General features: G+C 44.5%; 1 long non-coding RNA gene across 1 annotated transcript; it reads right to left on the bottom strand.

The window, feature by feature from the left end:
• Nucleotides 1-15,351: 15,351 nt before the first annotated feature.
• LOC147261029 (uncharacterized) lies at nucleotides 15,352-15,902 on the bottom strand. Its single transcript, XR_015116067.1, has 3 exons — nucleotides 15,887-15,902; nucleotides 15,758-15,817; nucleotides 15,352-15,424 (listed from the first exon to the last, which is right to left on the bottom strand). It is a non-coding gene; the product is annotated as an uncharacterized LOC147261029 (long non-coding RNA).
• Nucleotides 15,903-16,999: the final 1,097 nt, after the last annotated feature.

The following is a 16,999-nucleotide window of genomic DNA, read 5'->3' as shown; positions in this document are numbered from 1 at the left end:
AAAAGAAGAAATTTTACACTGATTCTGACTCTTGTCCAACATTAACATAAGGTGGAAAAATCTCTTTTTTGCGAAGTCTTTTTTTCATGTCCATTCCAATGGACACCAATATCGCCAAGGTGGGCGTATGTAGTCAAATATCATAAAAGCATAAAAGAGTTTTTCCACATAGAAATCAATCAGGTATGGCCTGAAGAGCTGAACTGAATGTTGGTATGTTTTTGAGTCTTCGTATCTCTGAACATGCACGTGAACTTGAGGGTAGGGAACAGCAGTGAGGTCATCACCAGGAAATCCCAGAGCCTATCAAGGTCTCGTGCACGTTCAAAACCTTGCACGGACTCAGAAACATGCACCCACAGGTCATACCTGACTGATTACTTTGAGGAAAAACTCAGCCTCATTTTTCTTAAGTTTTTATGACATTTTACGCCCATCTGTGGCATCCATGGGAATGGACATGAGAAAATACTAATAAATACACGAGTTAGCAAAAATGTATTTCTTTATGTTTCCACTTTGTTTTTATGTTGGCGAGGAGTCAGAATCAGATCCATTTTTTTATGCCCAGCAGAAAAAAATGTGGGTCTGAAGGAGTTAATAAAAATACTCGTGCTCATATTTGACTGGATAATCAGATCCAACCAGCATCCAGCAGTGCTGACGTCATCCGACTGCAGAGCACTTGTTGGTTTAGAGCAGTGGTTCTCAAACTTTGTCTGTCATTCCCCCTTTGGAGGAAGAAACATTTTCATTCCCCCCCACGCCAATTTTTTTTGACAAAATAGGCCATGTTTAACTTTATTGACATATTAAAAATAACAAACATTCCTTTAGTTTTTCAGAACTAGAAAAAATGAAATAAAATGTGTTTCATCCCTGTCAAATATCTCTCCATTTTAAAAACAGACCTGACAACAGTTGCTATGAAAGAGGTTTAAAGCGCGCTTTGGTTCCGCCGCGAAAAAATCCGACATCCAAACATGACCTTCCACCACCACCAGTTCTTCAGGTCATCTTTGAGTTCCAGTGGTTGTGTCAGCCAGTTGCAAAAAAACAAACAAACAAACAAAAAAATCCCCTCAAGGTGTTCTGAGAATCTCGTTGAGGAAAAATCAACGGACAGACAACCTGAAAGCGTTATGACTGTGGCGGTTCTGCGGGTGTCACTACAGAGGCAAAACCTTCTACAGTTATGCTGATCGTGCTTTATGAAATATGAGGGTTTTACATACAAAGGAATAAATCGCTGTCAGACCAACTGTTGGGTATGAATTCCAGGGAGGAATCAAGTGTTAACTACGACAGTGCTGAAGCCAGACGGATTCATCCTCTGGAAACAATGGAGTAAATAGGAATGGATTTGTAAGTCAACAGATCCATTGCGTCCTGAACATCTCCCATGGATGGATGGGGACAATTGGAGCCCATTGGGGGGGGGTGCTGGTCTTTATAAACTTTTCAATCCGTCCAACAGTTTTTGACACGATTCAGTCCAGATGAAAGTAAACAGACCAAAGATTGGGTGTTTGTTGCATGTTTGTGTGTTCGATGTAGATAGCAGGAGTTTGATGACACGTGCGGATCACGGCCAGAACGTCATGTCTTAGCTCGGCGCTCATTAGTCAGACGTGTGTCTGCCGCCGGCAGGGGAGTCGTGATGACAGAAGTCCAAAGGGGAAACTTCCTTAGCCAACGCTGGTGAACTTGAGAATATGAATGAGGTGGAACATAGAGCAGAGCTCCAGTTTGAGACCATTTCTCTGGAGGAGGAACTGGAAGCAAAGCCCTTTGGTCACTCACCTGCCAAAGGATTTTATCAGTCAAACTGCTGGTAAAAGTCACCTCAGATTCAAATAGACTCGTTTTCCCAGCCTGATCTTGGTTGTGTCTGCTAAAATATCTCGTTCTTAAGGCCTGCAAGGCAATGCTCTCGCAGAGCACTTGTTATACTAATTTACTGATTAAATTAAATTAAATTAAAGTTTACAATTTTGACATCTTCAGTACATTTTTTGGCACCTTTCAGTTCCTTAACACTTTGAGGTACAAAACTCTTTAACTATCAGATTTTCCTGCTCTTTAAGAACATTCTTACTTGTGTTCTTCTACATTTCTACCTTTTATACTTTTTAAAATATTGCAGGTTTTGTACCCCCCCTTTTTTAACAATGGAGGAAAAATTCAAAACACTTACAATTTTGAATGTTTTTGACTCCATCATACTTTGATTGGTAGAAACCATTCAACCATCCAGCTGTTCAGTGCTTCAAGGGCTTAAAACTTCTCAATTTTTAACATTTCCACCTTTTACACTTTTTAAAATATTTTTAAAAGAAAAATCTTTTACAGTGGAAGTCAAAGGGAAAATCCTCCCAAACTCACTGTACAAGCCCTGAAAGTTGAGCGTTACGTTGAGAGACTTCATTCAAACTTTAAATCGGGGGTAAAACTTTAAACTACTGCTGGTGCAAGCAGCTTTTTGTTATCTTCCACAGTTTCCAAATGCCCCCCCCCCCAACTTTATATTTCATAAGTCTTTTGGAGATTTTCAGACTTGCATGATGTCATCGCTAGAGTGGGAGTCTTGCTGTCGACACAGAGTGCGTCACACTTTCCTGAGGGACGCTCCAAGTGCCAGGTGGGACTTCCCTCAGCCCCACTCCCTCCCATGTTCAATGGGCACTGGGTCTTGAGGAGGACTTCCCACTTTCTTTTTTTTTTTTTTTTAAATATCTTAGTCATTTTAAGTCTCTTAATCAAATCTTTGAAGATATTGGTTCGGAAAGACTTCCTTGTGGCTCACAAGGACCGATAAAGCAGACAGCGAGCACAGTTTAGGCTACTTTGCCATTTTTGGAGAAGGGTGTGTGCCATTCTTTGTCTATGTGAAGCTTTAAAACTGCTGAGTCATTTTGAGATCCAACAGTTGGAGCTGTAGCGGAGGTGAGAATCGCCATGGCAACGACACCTGGCACAAAAGGTAAAAAAAAAAAAGTCCATCCAAAGAGGCAATATACAGTTTACATTAAAGGAAATATACAGAAGACACACACACACACACACACACACACACACACACACACACACACACACACACACACACACACACATTTTTAGTTCAGGCCTAATCGATCCATTTCTCTGCAGCTACAAATTCTCTTCATATGTTGAAACATTTTATGCATTTTCAGATTTACTGAACTGAGACCTATTTTTGCTAATAATACTCTTTTGCAATATTTCATCCTTTGACACTCTTTAAATCTTTTTCAAAACCTTTACACTTCAAGTGTTTCTCAGGGGGTTTCTTATGTCATTCACTATTCAAACAGAGCCATTAAACATTTTTCATGCATTGAAAACAGCGTTACAGTCTGGGATCAGATTTTCAACCCAACCTTAATTTCTTTCAAAATTCTCATACATTTATATAATATTTACCATATCAAGTAAGCATTGCAGTCTAGCATCAACTTTTTGAACACAGTTTATCTGTTTCGAAACTTTCACACATTATTCTGCTGACTAAACGTTTCCAGAAAGCATTCTTGTCTCGTGACAGCTTTTCATCTTTCAGCTTTTTCAGCCTTTCAGCTCTCAGCATTTGTATTGCGTTTTCGTCTGTGGACGGGCCTTTTCTAGTTTGCCCTTGTTCTCCTCCAACAGGTTTGAGCACACCCCGACATCATATACATCAAATCGTGTGCCTCTATCAAGACAGGTGTGCTATCGATGTTGGATTTCACCATAAATAAAAGACATCCCCATGTAGCTCTTGATGCAGGTCTTGATGCAGTTCACAAACAGAAATGGAGCTGATAGGAGTTATGGTTTGATGGGAAGAGCCCCGCTCCAGAGCGTGCCACCACATTGTGTCTCTATGAGAAAACATGAAAGTGCTACCTCATGCTGCCTTCTGGGTTACTGGAGCTCCAAGGACAGCCATCACCATGGCAACTGAAGAGGTGTGACCCATTAGCCTGAGACTTCAAAGGCTTTATTTTTGCCTTTGCGTTAATGACCATTTGAGGCAGTATAACCTCACATACCATCCTTTCCAAGTTCAAATCACGATCTTGGACTAACAGTGTGACATTGCAGATATAACAAGTTGCGAACTCTTAGGCTATAGCACAGTATAGCATAGCGTGATGTCACTTCCTCCGCTTTAGCATGCTGCCAGTGCTTATTTTGCATTTCTGATTTTTAGATGCCAGAAGACTGACCTCACTCCTCAGGCATTACCATAAGCATGCTAATTAGCATTAGTTTCATTTCTTTCACATGCATCAGCATTAGCAGGCCAGTTAGCATTAGCATGCTAAAGAGTGCACTACCCCCCCCCCCTAATATTTAACCTTGTTTTTAGCAGAAACAAAGTTTTACTTTTAGTCCACAAGTCTACTGTACAATTATCTCAGCGTTTCAAGTTTCAACATCACCTGGTTGCTGTGGTAAAGTACCTTTGATCATTTCACAGCTGTAGCATAGCGTTCATAGTTCATTGGAGAGTTGAACATGTTGAAAGCTGAAATATTGAATCCTATTAAAAGGTTGTAACAGATAATCACAAGGTAGGATTCATATATCACCTGTCGTGATCCCAGCAAAAATGATAAGAGCGTCTCTTCAACACACCGTATGTCTTTACACTTGAGGCTTCAATGATGATTTAAGCTTCTCACAGACTGGAGTGAAGCAGCTGTCCTCCTTTACAGCTGAATTATTTATTGTGCTTTCTACTGATGTTTGTTGTTTATCTGATGATGTCATGTAAAGATCAAAGAAGCCGCTAAAGTCATTCTGAATGTGTCCGCGTGCAGTAACGTCCCTGCAGCAGCAAACATTATTGGACATGAACAGCAGAACTAAAAGCTGTATTTGTAAATTCTCCAGAGAAAACTGCTCAACCTTTACTTTCTGAAATATGTTTGTGTAAAAACATGTTGTTTGTCGGGTTTTTGATTAAATTCTATTCCAGTCACAGATGAAGAATGTGGATGCTATTTCATCAAACTAGTTGAATGAATCTTCCATCCATCCGTCCATTTTCTACCTCTTATCCTTTTAAGGGTCGCAGGGGGTGGAGCCTATCCCACAAGCCTTCAGGTGAGAGGCAGGGTTCACCCTGGACAGGTCACCAGTCCATGGCAGGGCCAACACATAGAGACAACAAGCGACCTGACATGGCGTCAGGTGGTCATGTGAAATGAAAATCCTCTGAAGTGAAAATATGATTTGAGTAGAAGTGCTGCTTTTATTCTTTTTCTAAGGGCAGGGGTTATTGCTTCTAGGCTTAAATGAAAAAAGGTTTCAACTAGAAACTAAGATTTAAACCAGACCAAGATAAAAATGTCCTGTTGATAGATGACAGCGGTGTTTCACTTTATTCAGTGTGTATCCATACAAACCCCACAATGATATTTGTGAATCCTCCTGTGGACGTTTAAGAGTTGTGAGACAGATTTAACCCCAAAAATAACTCATTATGGGACTTGACCAAACTGAAGTGATGGCACTGCTACTGTGGGTTCCTTAGAAAAGCCAGACATTCTCACTATTATTTTCATCAGTCAATCAGACTTTATTCATGTCACATTTAGTCAACATCCTGTCCTCGAGTACAGACACATAGGAGAAAGGAAAAAGAATTCATGTACTCCAGAGCGGACGACCAGAAGCGGCTCGGCGCTCTGTGACAGTCCCAGGGACTCGCTTCCTCCTGCAGCTCCTCCCTCAGCACCTGGGCTGCGTCCATCACCCCAGGCTGCTGTACGACCGCTTGAGGCAGCTCATCCTCCAGGGCCAGGGCTTCATCATTGTGGTCTTCCTGAAACTGTACCTGGGCCTCCTGGACCACCTCCACATCATCCTGGTCCTCCTCTGTGGCCTGCTCGTAGGCCTCCTGGACAACCTCCTCCTCTTGCTCCTCCTCTGTGGCCTGCTTGTAGGCCTCCAGGGTCACATCCTCCTCATCCTGGTCCTCCTCTGTGGCCTGCTTGTAGGTCTCCTGGACCACCTCCTCCTCTTGCTCCTCTGTGGCCTGCTCATAGGCCTCCTGGACCACCTCCTCCTCTTGCTCCTCCTCTGTGGCCTGCTCGTAGGCCTCCAGGTCCACCTCCTCCTCTTGCTCCTCCTCTGTGGCCTGCTCGTAGGCCTCCAGGACCACCTCCTCCTCCTCCTCCTCCTGGTCCTCCTCTGTGGCCTGCTCGTAGGCCTCCAGGACCACCTCCTCCTCATCCTGGTCCACCTCTGTGGCCTGCTCGTAGGCCTCCAGGTCCACCTCCTCCTCTTGCTCCTCCTCTGTGGCCTGCTCATAGGCCTCCAGGACCACCTCCTCCTCATCCTGGTCCTCCTCTTTTGCCCGCTCGTAGGCCTCCAGGGCCCTGGCTGCCTTCCACTCCTCTGCATAGCACTCAGCATTCCTGGCGCTCCACGCGTACTGCAGGACCTCCGTGTACAGGTTCAGTCCTGGATCATACTGCTCCTCCTCTTCTCCAAGCCACTCAGCCTCCTGGACAGAGTTCTCAAGATCCATCTTTTGTACTTGCGGGGTCTGGATACCTGGAATTTAGCTGTTAGCTCTTTTTGATGTTGAGCTCAAGCAAAAGGCTCAGGGTTGTTTTCTTCGTTGTCTTGTTAAGAAACCAACAAGTTTGAAATCTCTTCAATGATGAGTTGTAATGTTCTTATATATGTCCTTCCTGTCAAGGGTTAGTTTATGATCTCAGAGTGAAGAATTCTGACATCAAAGAAGAACAGAAAAAATAATTCTGACATCAAAGAAATGGCAGAGATGTCATAAGGTTGAGAGACTTGCAGACTTCATAGATAAAAGCCAGATCAAAGTCAGATGGTGAGAGATTAAAGAAAGAACCCTGAAATCAAAGATGGAACTTCAAGTCAAAACCACACACACACACACACACACACACACACACACACACACACACACACACACACACACACACACAAAACAACAACAATAGAATCAGAGTTGGTCCCATGGTTAGAGGGAGAACGATGGTTGTGCTTGTGTGCTGAGCTGAGAAAGGTAGCGACCGTCCTCCTGCTGCTGATGGCACAGCTGTAAATGACAGCCAGCTGTCAAGGTGAGCTGCACTTCAGCTGAAGACCCAACAGCTGTAAGTCAGGGAACTCAGAGGGATGATGCCATTTTACAGTGCAGTCCTCAGAAAATAAAATCTGTCTTTACCTTTAATTAGTTTGGGATCATACTTCAGTTTCATCAAGACTGACTCTCACATCTGTGGTCAGATTGAGGGACTGATGCATCTTTATCAGTCCACCAGTCCAACCAACACTTGAATACGTAGACAGTAGGATTGATACTGCATGGAGACACATAGATATGTCTGAGTACACACTCATCTTTGGAGGTTTGTTCTCTGTAATGTTTGGCAATTCTAGTTGTGGCCCATCCATCCATCCATCCACCCACCATCCCTCCATCCCTTCTTCCTGACCTCCATCTTCTCCCTCTTGTCCTGTTCAGGGTGGTGGGGTGGAGCCTATCCCAGCAGCCTTCCCCCTGGACAGGTCACCACGCCTACGGTCAATTTAGAGTCTGGATTAACCTGGTCCCCTCTTGATGTCTTTGGACTGTGGGAGGAAGCTGGAGTATCAGAGAGAACCCATGCAGGAACAGGGAGAACATGGAGACTCACCCAGAAAGACCCCGTGCTCCAGCTGGGGATCAAAACCCGGAACCTTCTTGCTGTGAGGCAACAGCGCTGACCACTGCACCACCGTGCCAGCTGCTGAATGAATCATCCCTGCTGCTGCTTGAGCTCATTGATTACTTTGGTGAGCAGCTGCGTGGTGCATCACTTTCAAATTTGCTGCTGCAAGGGATTGTGGAGAAGGGTAATTGTGGGGAAGTTCCTGCCTGGGCTGTCCTGTCACCCGATGAGCAACTTGTTGAAAAAGGACACAGAATAGGTGTGGGAGGAGCCCCAAGAGCGAGCCTTCACCAAGGTAAAGAGGATGATGTCCTCGGCCCCTGCCCTGGCATACTACGACATGAAGAAACCTACTATAGTGAGCGCCGATGCCAGTAGCTACGGGCGAGGGGCAGCACTGCTACAGCTCCAAGGACACACGATCCAGCCAGTCGCTTCTGCTCCAGAACCCTCACAGAGGCAGAGAAGAGATACTCCCAGCTAGAAAAAGAGTGTCTTGCTGCAGTGTGGGTTTGTGAGCGGTTCTCCCGTTACCTGCAGGGCCTGGCCGAGTTTAGCCTGCAGACAGATCACAAGCCCCTCGTCCCCCTCATCAATACTAACGACCTGGATAAAGTGCCCCTGAGATGCCAGCGACTGCTCATATGCCTGATGTGTCTCAACCCCAGAGCAGTGCATGTCCTCGGTGCACAGCTGGTGGTGGCAGACACCCTCTCCCGAAACCCCATCAAAGACTGCACTGGAGCAGACACAGAGGAGGATGTGCAGGCATACATTGAGGCAGTAATTGAGACCAGAGCGATGTCAAGCTCCAAGGTCAACCTCATCAGGAAGGCCACAGGCGACAATAACACCATGCAAAAAGTGGTAGGCTACTCCAAGGAGGGGTGGCCAAAATTCATTTCACTTGAGCTGCAAGGCTACTACTCAGCAATTTCTTTCTGAAGCCGATGGGCTTCTCCTGTACCAGGACAGGTTTGTGATTCCGCCCATGCAACAAGAAGAATTCCTCAATATGATACATGAGGGACACCAGGGTCTCACAAAGTGTCGTGAGAGAGCCAAAATATCTGTCAGGTGGCCCGGCATTGGGACAAATATAAACAGGAAGGTCACTCAGTGCACCTTTTGCCAGATTACCAAACCCTCACAGAACAAAGAGCCCCTCTGCGCCACAGCACTACTGTCTGGTCCATGGCACAAGATCGGGGCTGACCTCTGTGAGCAGGATGGCAAGAACTACCTGATGGTTGACTACTATTCCAGAGACATCGAGATCGCCCTGCTACGGTCCACCTCCAGCCACCATGCAACTGACCAGCTGAAATGGATGTTTGTGCGTTGGGGCTTCCCCAGAGAGCTGGTCAGTGACGATGCTACGCAGTTCACATCTGCTGAATTCAAACAGTTTTGCAGACACTATGACTTTAACCACACAACCAGCAGTCCCCATTTTCCAAGTTGTCTAGTTGATGCGTATGAGTTTTGACTCAAACAATCATAAAATCATAATTTTCTTGTATTGAATTATTCATTCATTCATTAATTTATGTTGTCCCTTTAAAAAAAAAAAGATCATTAATATGTTTAAAAACAAACAAAAAAAAGCAAAACAACACTCCATTGGGGGCCTCCTGGCCCCCCAAGCAGCCGCTTAGTTTGCTTATGCCTCGGGCCGACCCTGCCAGCGATACAGACATTAGAGTTTAAGTCACGGACTGCCAGTTGAGAATGTTTATTTAGCTCACAGAATTAGCACACTTGTTTAGTTTATTTGGTGATGGAGTAAGGGGTCATGTCTGTTCAGTGTTTCAACGTGTGGTATTTTCTGTAGTTCTAGCTTGGTTCTGTCAGAACAAGGTCATGTTACTGATAATCTGATAAGTAGAATGTGTCCTACAACTGAATGTGGTTTTAGTTTGGTTCTGAAAGTTCTTGATATGTGCACATTGGACAATTTCATACAGTTTACTAGATCGGAGCGAAGTAAAATCTGGTCAACTGGACGTAAGTTTATCTTGAAGACGTTTCACCTCTCATCCGAGAGGCTTCTTCAGTTCTAGTGAAGAGTGTGGAAACTCCAGCTTATAAACCTATGTGGGAGTGGTCAGTGCTATTGTGGTGGAAACGACCCTCCCGAGACTCACCTGGCCTCCCCAAACGACAGTCGTTGTGCGGTGTCAGGGAGTTTCAGGGGTGGTCGTTAGGGAGTTTCACCGACCACTCAGATGCTAATGGGCTGTGCTGGCAGCAGCCGATCCACATGGGTCTTTCAGCTGAGCTCTTTGGGGAAGCTTTGAAAGGACTTGGTTGTAAATAGGTGAAAGGAAATGTCGCAGTCCACCTCCTCTGTTCAAAGATGGTTTCTCTATCCTGATGTGGATGGCTTCTTTAACTCCTCTTTCAAACCATCTGTCCTCTCTGTCGAGGATTTGGACATGGTCGTCCTGAAAGGAGTGGCTTTCCTCCTTGAGGTGGAGGAAAACCGCTGAGTCCTGTCCTCCAGAGTTGGCTCTTCTATGTTGGGCCATGCGCTTGTTGAGGGGCTGTTTGGTTTCCCCTATGTAGAGATTCTCTACATAGGGGAATGTGAGAATCCAGCACAGCTCATTAGCATCTGAGTGGTCGGTGAAACTCCCAAACGACCACCCCTGAAACTCCCTGACACCTCACAATGACTGTCGTTTGGGGAGGCCAGGTGAGTCTCGGGAGGGTCGTTTCCACCACAATAGCACTGACCACTCCCACATAGGTTTATAAGCTGGAGTTTCCACACTCTTCACTAGAACTGAAGAAGCCTCTCGGATGAGAGGTGGAACGTCTTCAAGATAAACTTACGTCCAGTTGACCAGATTTTACTTCGCTTCGATCTACGATGACCTGGATGAATGAGAACCTACACAGACACACAGTTTACTAGTTGTTGTCTGTTTACTTGTCAAACATCCCAGCTAAGTAGTCTTCTGTAAGAGGAGGGAGATGTGATGAGCACTAGCCTAAATTACTACGTTTTCCAACATGCTGGGGGAGTCACATGATGACAGGTAAGTCTGGTAGTAAGACCGGAATGAACGTTACCGCGCTGTACTCTGAAGTTCCTTTAAGTAAAAGAGTTCATTTAACTGCAAATACTAAGCCTCTGTTGTTCATAACATCTTGAGACTGTTGTGCACTGAAGAGCGAATTGGTCAAAAATAATGATCATCTTTAATTATAGATATAATTATTGATTATTAAATAAATTACTAATTAATATTTGGGGCACCACCCTGATGAGTTCAGGGAAACTATAATACGACCGAACTTGTAACAGTTGTCAGTCTTAAACAGAGTTTATCTACTAAACAGTCAATATTCTGGAACATTAACTACCTAGGGACAGCTCTGGTGTTGAAGGATGAGATCCGAGCACTGGCTATTGCTTAGACACGTGACCACAAGTTCGTACACAAAAGACACTACGACTTCTCTCTTATAATGAAATACATTTATTAACACAGTCCATCCATCAATCAGCAACACGTTCGTATAACGGTTTATCTAACCAAAAGACACAAGTGATAATATATGTGTGTGTGTGTGTATGTGTGTGTGTGTGTTTAAACGTGTGCGTGAGGGAGTAAGGAGGGGGGGGGGAGTCTGGTTGCCTAGCAACCAGTTAGCGTCGCAGCAGGGCTAGCAGCTAGGCTAGCAGCTAGGCTAGTTAGCTGAAGCTGAGGCTGGCTAGCCACTAGTTAGCACTGTGGAAGTAGAACTTGTGGAATGTTAATAACTAAGCAGAGCGCTTTGCGGAAGAGAGAGAGAGAGAGAGAGAGAGGAAAGGACAAAGGTAAACCCAAAAATGTGTGTTAACACACTTGTGCAGTATTAATAACCGGTAACACCTTCTTGAGAGGTCACGGTTATTAATAACTAACATCAATAAATAACGTATAATTCTATGTAATACCTGCTAATTACAGGACTTCCGTCACATAAACAGAACATTCATAAACATTATCCAAAACACTAAGCTATTTCTCTGCCCAGAAAATGCCTAGTTAAAGCAATCCTTACTTGGTCCGGTAGAGCAGTAAGAGATTCGATCTCCGTAATCCAGAGCGCGGTTCGGCTCGACTCGGAGGGCAGCAGAGCAGCGGCGGGGCAGCCTGCAGGGTCTGCTGGAGTTACTGGTGGAGAGGTGAAGAAGCTGAAACGGGCTTTCTTTCACCAGGGACCAGTTCACGCGGATTGCATGGCTCAACGGTGGCTTCTCTGGACGAGTGGACAGGAGAGAGGTGTCCTTTATGGAGTCTCTGCCGTCACTGCACTGCCAGCTCGAGGTCCGAAGAGAACCGGGGAGGTTGAAGCGAACCAACGGGCTTGAAGAGAACCGAAGGCTGGACCTGACCTAAGAGAATGAAACCTCCGAAGAGCAGGAATCTTTTCCGCGCTGAGGTTTTTTATGTGCGAGAAGATGTAACCTCCTGTGAGATGGTACTGGCTCTCAGCCAATATCATTTTGACAGGCAGCTTCTGGTCAGACTGACTCACAGGTTCGGGGGGGGGGGGGGGGTCAGTGGCCAGAGTCATCACCCTTTTTTACGATCCCTTTACAACCCTTTGTTCAAGAACATGGCTTTGACAAGGGGTGTTAGGCCTCACAGACCGAAAGCCTTCTTCAGCTGGACTAATTGTCACATCTCTGAATTAATCTCTTGGTCTGGTTGAGTTGGCACAACAACACCATGATAATATTTGCCATGAATACCTTCACAAATAAACTCCTGGTGCACAAGCAGGCTTGTCATTGTGATGAGGATCACATGACCGACAGCCAGTCTTCCTCTTTAATGAGGAAGGGAGATGCCAGCCCCTTCGCTTTAAGCAGTTTGCAAGCAAAACACTGGAACTTGGTTTGGATCTTGAGAAGTTGTAGCACTGACTGACCAACAACCAAGCATGAGTACTGGAAGCATGGTGTCAGGGAATATGTGAAGTCCCGCAAACGTATGTCCAGCACCAACAGTAGAACCTTTGTAGAAGGTAAGAATACAACAAGACCTTGAGAGATGGTGTCTGTCAACTGAAGCTCGGCTGTAGTCTCAAATTCAAAGAATATGAATGTCCTGGCTGTCGCTGACCGTTTCACGAAGCTAGCTCATCCTCCTGGTATTACGATTACAGAGCATGTGGCTTGCTAACTCTTACAGATCATGTCAGTCTGGTTTTGATTAGATGCGTAGATTGTTTTAAACCCCATATTTAATTATTTATATTCCAAAAGCTGTGCTTGTTATATTGATTTATCGTTGCCTAAAAGTGAGATATTATAAGCTGGTCTTGGTCTAAGGATTGATAACGTGCTTATTTTGCTTTTGTTACAGTGAAATTACATTGACCATGCAACTGTTTTCTGCATTCAGTGGTCAACTGAATAAAATAGACACTGATAACTTTCTTTACTAAAGAGAAGAAAAATCCTCCACAGAATTCCACATTGTAAGCGTGCCTCACTCAATAACAACACAACGGCGATGCTGAGCAGGACTGAGTCTGCTACACAAGGAGGATGAACAAATGATGTGAGAACAGGCTGTCCCATAGGGAACATGCAACATCTTAAATGACTCATTGGTTAGCCTCTATTGGATAGAAAAATCTCCCAGCAACAAAGCTGCAGACAAGACAAAACCCCACGTACTATCCTCATACTAATACCAGTCCCATGCTGATTGCTTAATATCAGGAATATTTCAAAGTGTACTTTAAACTCTACAGTAAATTTTTGGTAACTTCTCATTGGTAACATCTTATTTTGCAGCATAACTTTTTGATGACATTTCAACAGTGTTATTTAAAAGGCACGTGCCAACTTTTTGGAAAATACATTTATCAGCCGTCCTCCGCAGAGCCAGACAAGAAAATAGAGCCCTTTCTCTGCTTGGTGCTGCATTAGGGAGCTGAGACTGACAGAGACCAGAGTGCTGCTAGTTAGCACGATGCAGAGTAGTGGCTGTGCTGGTTAGATATGTCCCTCAAAACTCATCAACTAGAGACAGTTCAGGTTCTTAGTTTGTCCAGAAGCGAACCTCCCCTTCTCATAGTCGTAGCAGGTGCTCTTCTGGTAATCTACAGGTTGAAGTTACAGTCAAGCTTTTGAAGTACTCTGTCAAATCCTAACTTTGTTGTTGAACACTTACTGATGGTAAAGCTGACACTCAAAGCGCCAGCGTGGTCGAGATGCGTAGCTGTGTTCATTCTGCGTCAAGGTCACGTTGTGCCAGATGTTCCAGCTAGATGTTACTGCTTGTGCCTGACATTACCAGTACGACTGTTTACGAGGGGTGGAATTCAGATATTCTGGGGGAGCCGACTCAACCTCATCTCACACCTTGTACATCTGTGGTGGACGTCCAGTAAAGTGTCCAGGGTAAGCCATCTCTGAGTCTCTGTGTCTGACGAATTCCCTCATCACATAAAAATCCCTCCACACAAATGTTATGCGCAATGCCATTTTTATTAATGCAGGCTTAAACCACACTAGAGAGAGGTGCACTTGATAAATTCTGGCAGAGGTATGCTCACACTTCTCATCCACCATCATTCATTGTGCTAAGCTAAGTGGGAGTCAGCAGGTCTCTGTGTGTCTCAGCTTCCTTATTCAGAGGAGAGCAGGGTAATTATCTTCTTGTCTGACTCTGGGACAGATGAATATGTAGCATTTACCAGAAAGTTGGCACGCTGCTATGGGGAACCCGTATCAGTATCGTAAATGATGATAATACATGACGATAATAACAGTAAGCAGCCATTTAGTAAAGTAAATTTACTCAACGTCTGCTGTGTTTTCAACCTGACACCTTCTGAATGGTTTAATTTTCACAAGGGGGTTTCAGTTTTAGTCTCATGATGGTATTTTTTTAAGCAGTACAGAGTTATATTTTGCTCCTCATAGCTGTTTTATAATCCGCGCAACTTTGAAAGTGATCCTGCTTCTTCTTGACTTACGCTGCAGCAGTCAGCAGTAGCCAACCATATGGAGCCACCAATCTGGAGATTCTTATTCCAACGTCAGCAGGTGACTTCTCCACTCAATGTGAATTATTTAGTCTTTGTTCAGAAAGAAAACCTACCGGCGACTTCATATCCTACCTTTGTTCTCTTTGTAAAAGATGGAGTATGCCTGTAATCCCGATGGTGTTTGTTTGTACAGTACCATTCATCTAAACTCTTCAATGGTGGGGATTCCTAAGGCTCCAGTACAAACACGGCACATATTCTGTTGTGACTTGTAACTGCTGTGCAATGTTGGTCAACAAAACCTTGTAAAACTGTTCAGGTGTATTTATACAGTGTCTCCTCCACAGAAAGCTGCTCCGCCACTGCTCCAGGGCATGAAATATTCATCTCAGAACATGCCAACACCCCCGTTTGTGTACTTTTTACTTTCATAAATAGCCTACACAGAGGTGTGGGGCAGAAGTACATAGTCCTGTGCACAAAGACCATTAAAAAAAAAACAACAAAAAAAAAGGAGTTAGAAGTATGGAGTCTTTTAAACAACGCCGTTTTTTTGATTTTCAAAAAATACCAGAAAAACTCCTCTCTTGACATGGACGTCACATTCTTCACTGTACACACAGTTTCTCTGTGCCAAGTGTTCTTCCTTTTTAACCGGTCAATATGTCCTCTTCAAGTGTCTTAATACGTCTTTTACCTCGTTTTTAGCAGTTGTGCTGCAAAACACAAGAAACAACCTTATTTTTCCAAATGACAGCAGTAGAAAGTAACAGATATTTTTGTTAAAATGCAGGGAGTAAACATTGCTACTCATAAGAATATGTGCCGAAGGTCAGATACATGAAAATCTACTTAAGTACAAGAACAAAATATATGTCCTTACTTCCCATATACAAGGCTTCATTTTGTCTAGACAACTGTCAAAACAGATGCAATCCGTTTTAATCTCATTGTGGCTCATATTACGTCTGTTGTTATAATCTGATTTTTGTCCTGGGAATAAAGTTAAACTGTGATACAAAAAGCGCAACAACAAAACAAAAGCTCACATCCCGGTGGGAGAAACTCCTGACTCACTCCACGTCTCATTGTCCGCCCCTCCTCTCAATCTGCAAGTGATACCACAATGATTTGCAGCCTGAAATTGAGTTTGTTTGTTTGCTTGTTTTGCCTCTCACCTGAGTCTTCCTAATCTCTTTTCTCCGCCTGAGATGTGGTGGGTCTGTTGCGGCGAAGGCTTTCATCTTGCCTAATTGGTTTTGATGGCCTCTGCTGGGAATTTCAGAAAAGCGATGCTGCGGGGCGTGCCGGGCACAGACGATGAGGGGTTAAAAACGTACTGCGTGGGATTAATGAAGGGTTAAAGCGACAGATGAGAGGAGCGGGCAGGAGGTCTGACCAGCATGTGAAGCGGCAAAACCCAACTGCTCCTCTCCCTCTTTTCCTCTGCCGTCTGCTGCCAATCCCCCCGGCACTAGCCAAGGCTCCAGAGGGGAGTCAGGGGCAACTGTAGGGGCGCATTATGGTGCTTGTTAACATGTGGGAAGCATTTTTCTCACTTGTCTTTGCCTCTGGTTTTCTCTTAAATGTGTTTATACCTGGTGGAAGGTGTGTGTGCGTGTGAGAGTGTGTGTGTGTGGTGAATGCGTGGTGTGTGCTCATGTGCAGGGTAGCATCTGCGCATGATGCCTGCTTAGAAGTGGACGGCATCAGACCGCTGCTCCCTATTTTCCGTGTGGTTTCATGTCATCCATTGAGGATGGGAGGTGGGGGTGGGGGTGGGGTGTCTGATGGTCTTCCACTTGAATACAGTTGGCCTGGTGCCCACAGCAACCCCTGTGACCTCCTCGTTTCTCTCCTTCACTATATTCTCCACATTGTTTCGCCACACCTGAGGCCTGCAGGCACAGGCTGCTTCTACCAGGTGTGTCCCTGACACTGAGACACACACACACACACACACACACACACACACACACACACACACACACACGTACATGCATGTATACGCGCACGCATGCACGCATGCACGCACGCACGCACACACACACACACAAAAGAAAGTAATCTTAATCTTGTATTTTATCTTTCTAAATAGGGCTGTGCATTCAAACCAATTAAGAAATATTCTGAATTTTTTATTCATGATACTGTATCACTATTCTTGCCCCAAGTATCAATATTGTATTGTAATATATCGACCATGTACATTTTGCAGCTATATTTCAAAGTCTTACTGTTCAGAGAGTAACACGAGAACATTCTACATCCTGACAAAATGACAGCTATGG

Source organism: Aulostomus chinensis, chromosome 5 (genome assembly GCF_037954235.1).
Source record: "Aulostomus chinensis isolate RoL2024-O1b breed Wild chromosome 5, RoL_Achi_v1.0, whole genome shotgun sequence".
Classification (NCBI taxonomy): Eukaryota; Metazoa; Chordata; class Actinopteri; order Syngnathiformes; family Aulostomidae; genus Aulostomus; species Aulostomus chinensis.
Note: the sequence above shows the minus strand (reverse complement) of the source record. Positions and strands in the feature narration are given on the sequence as shown.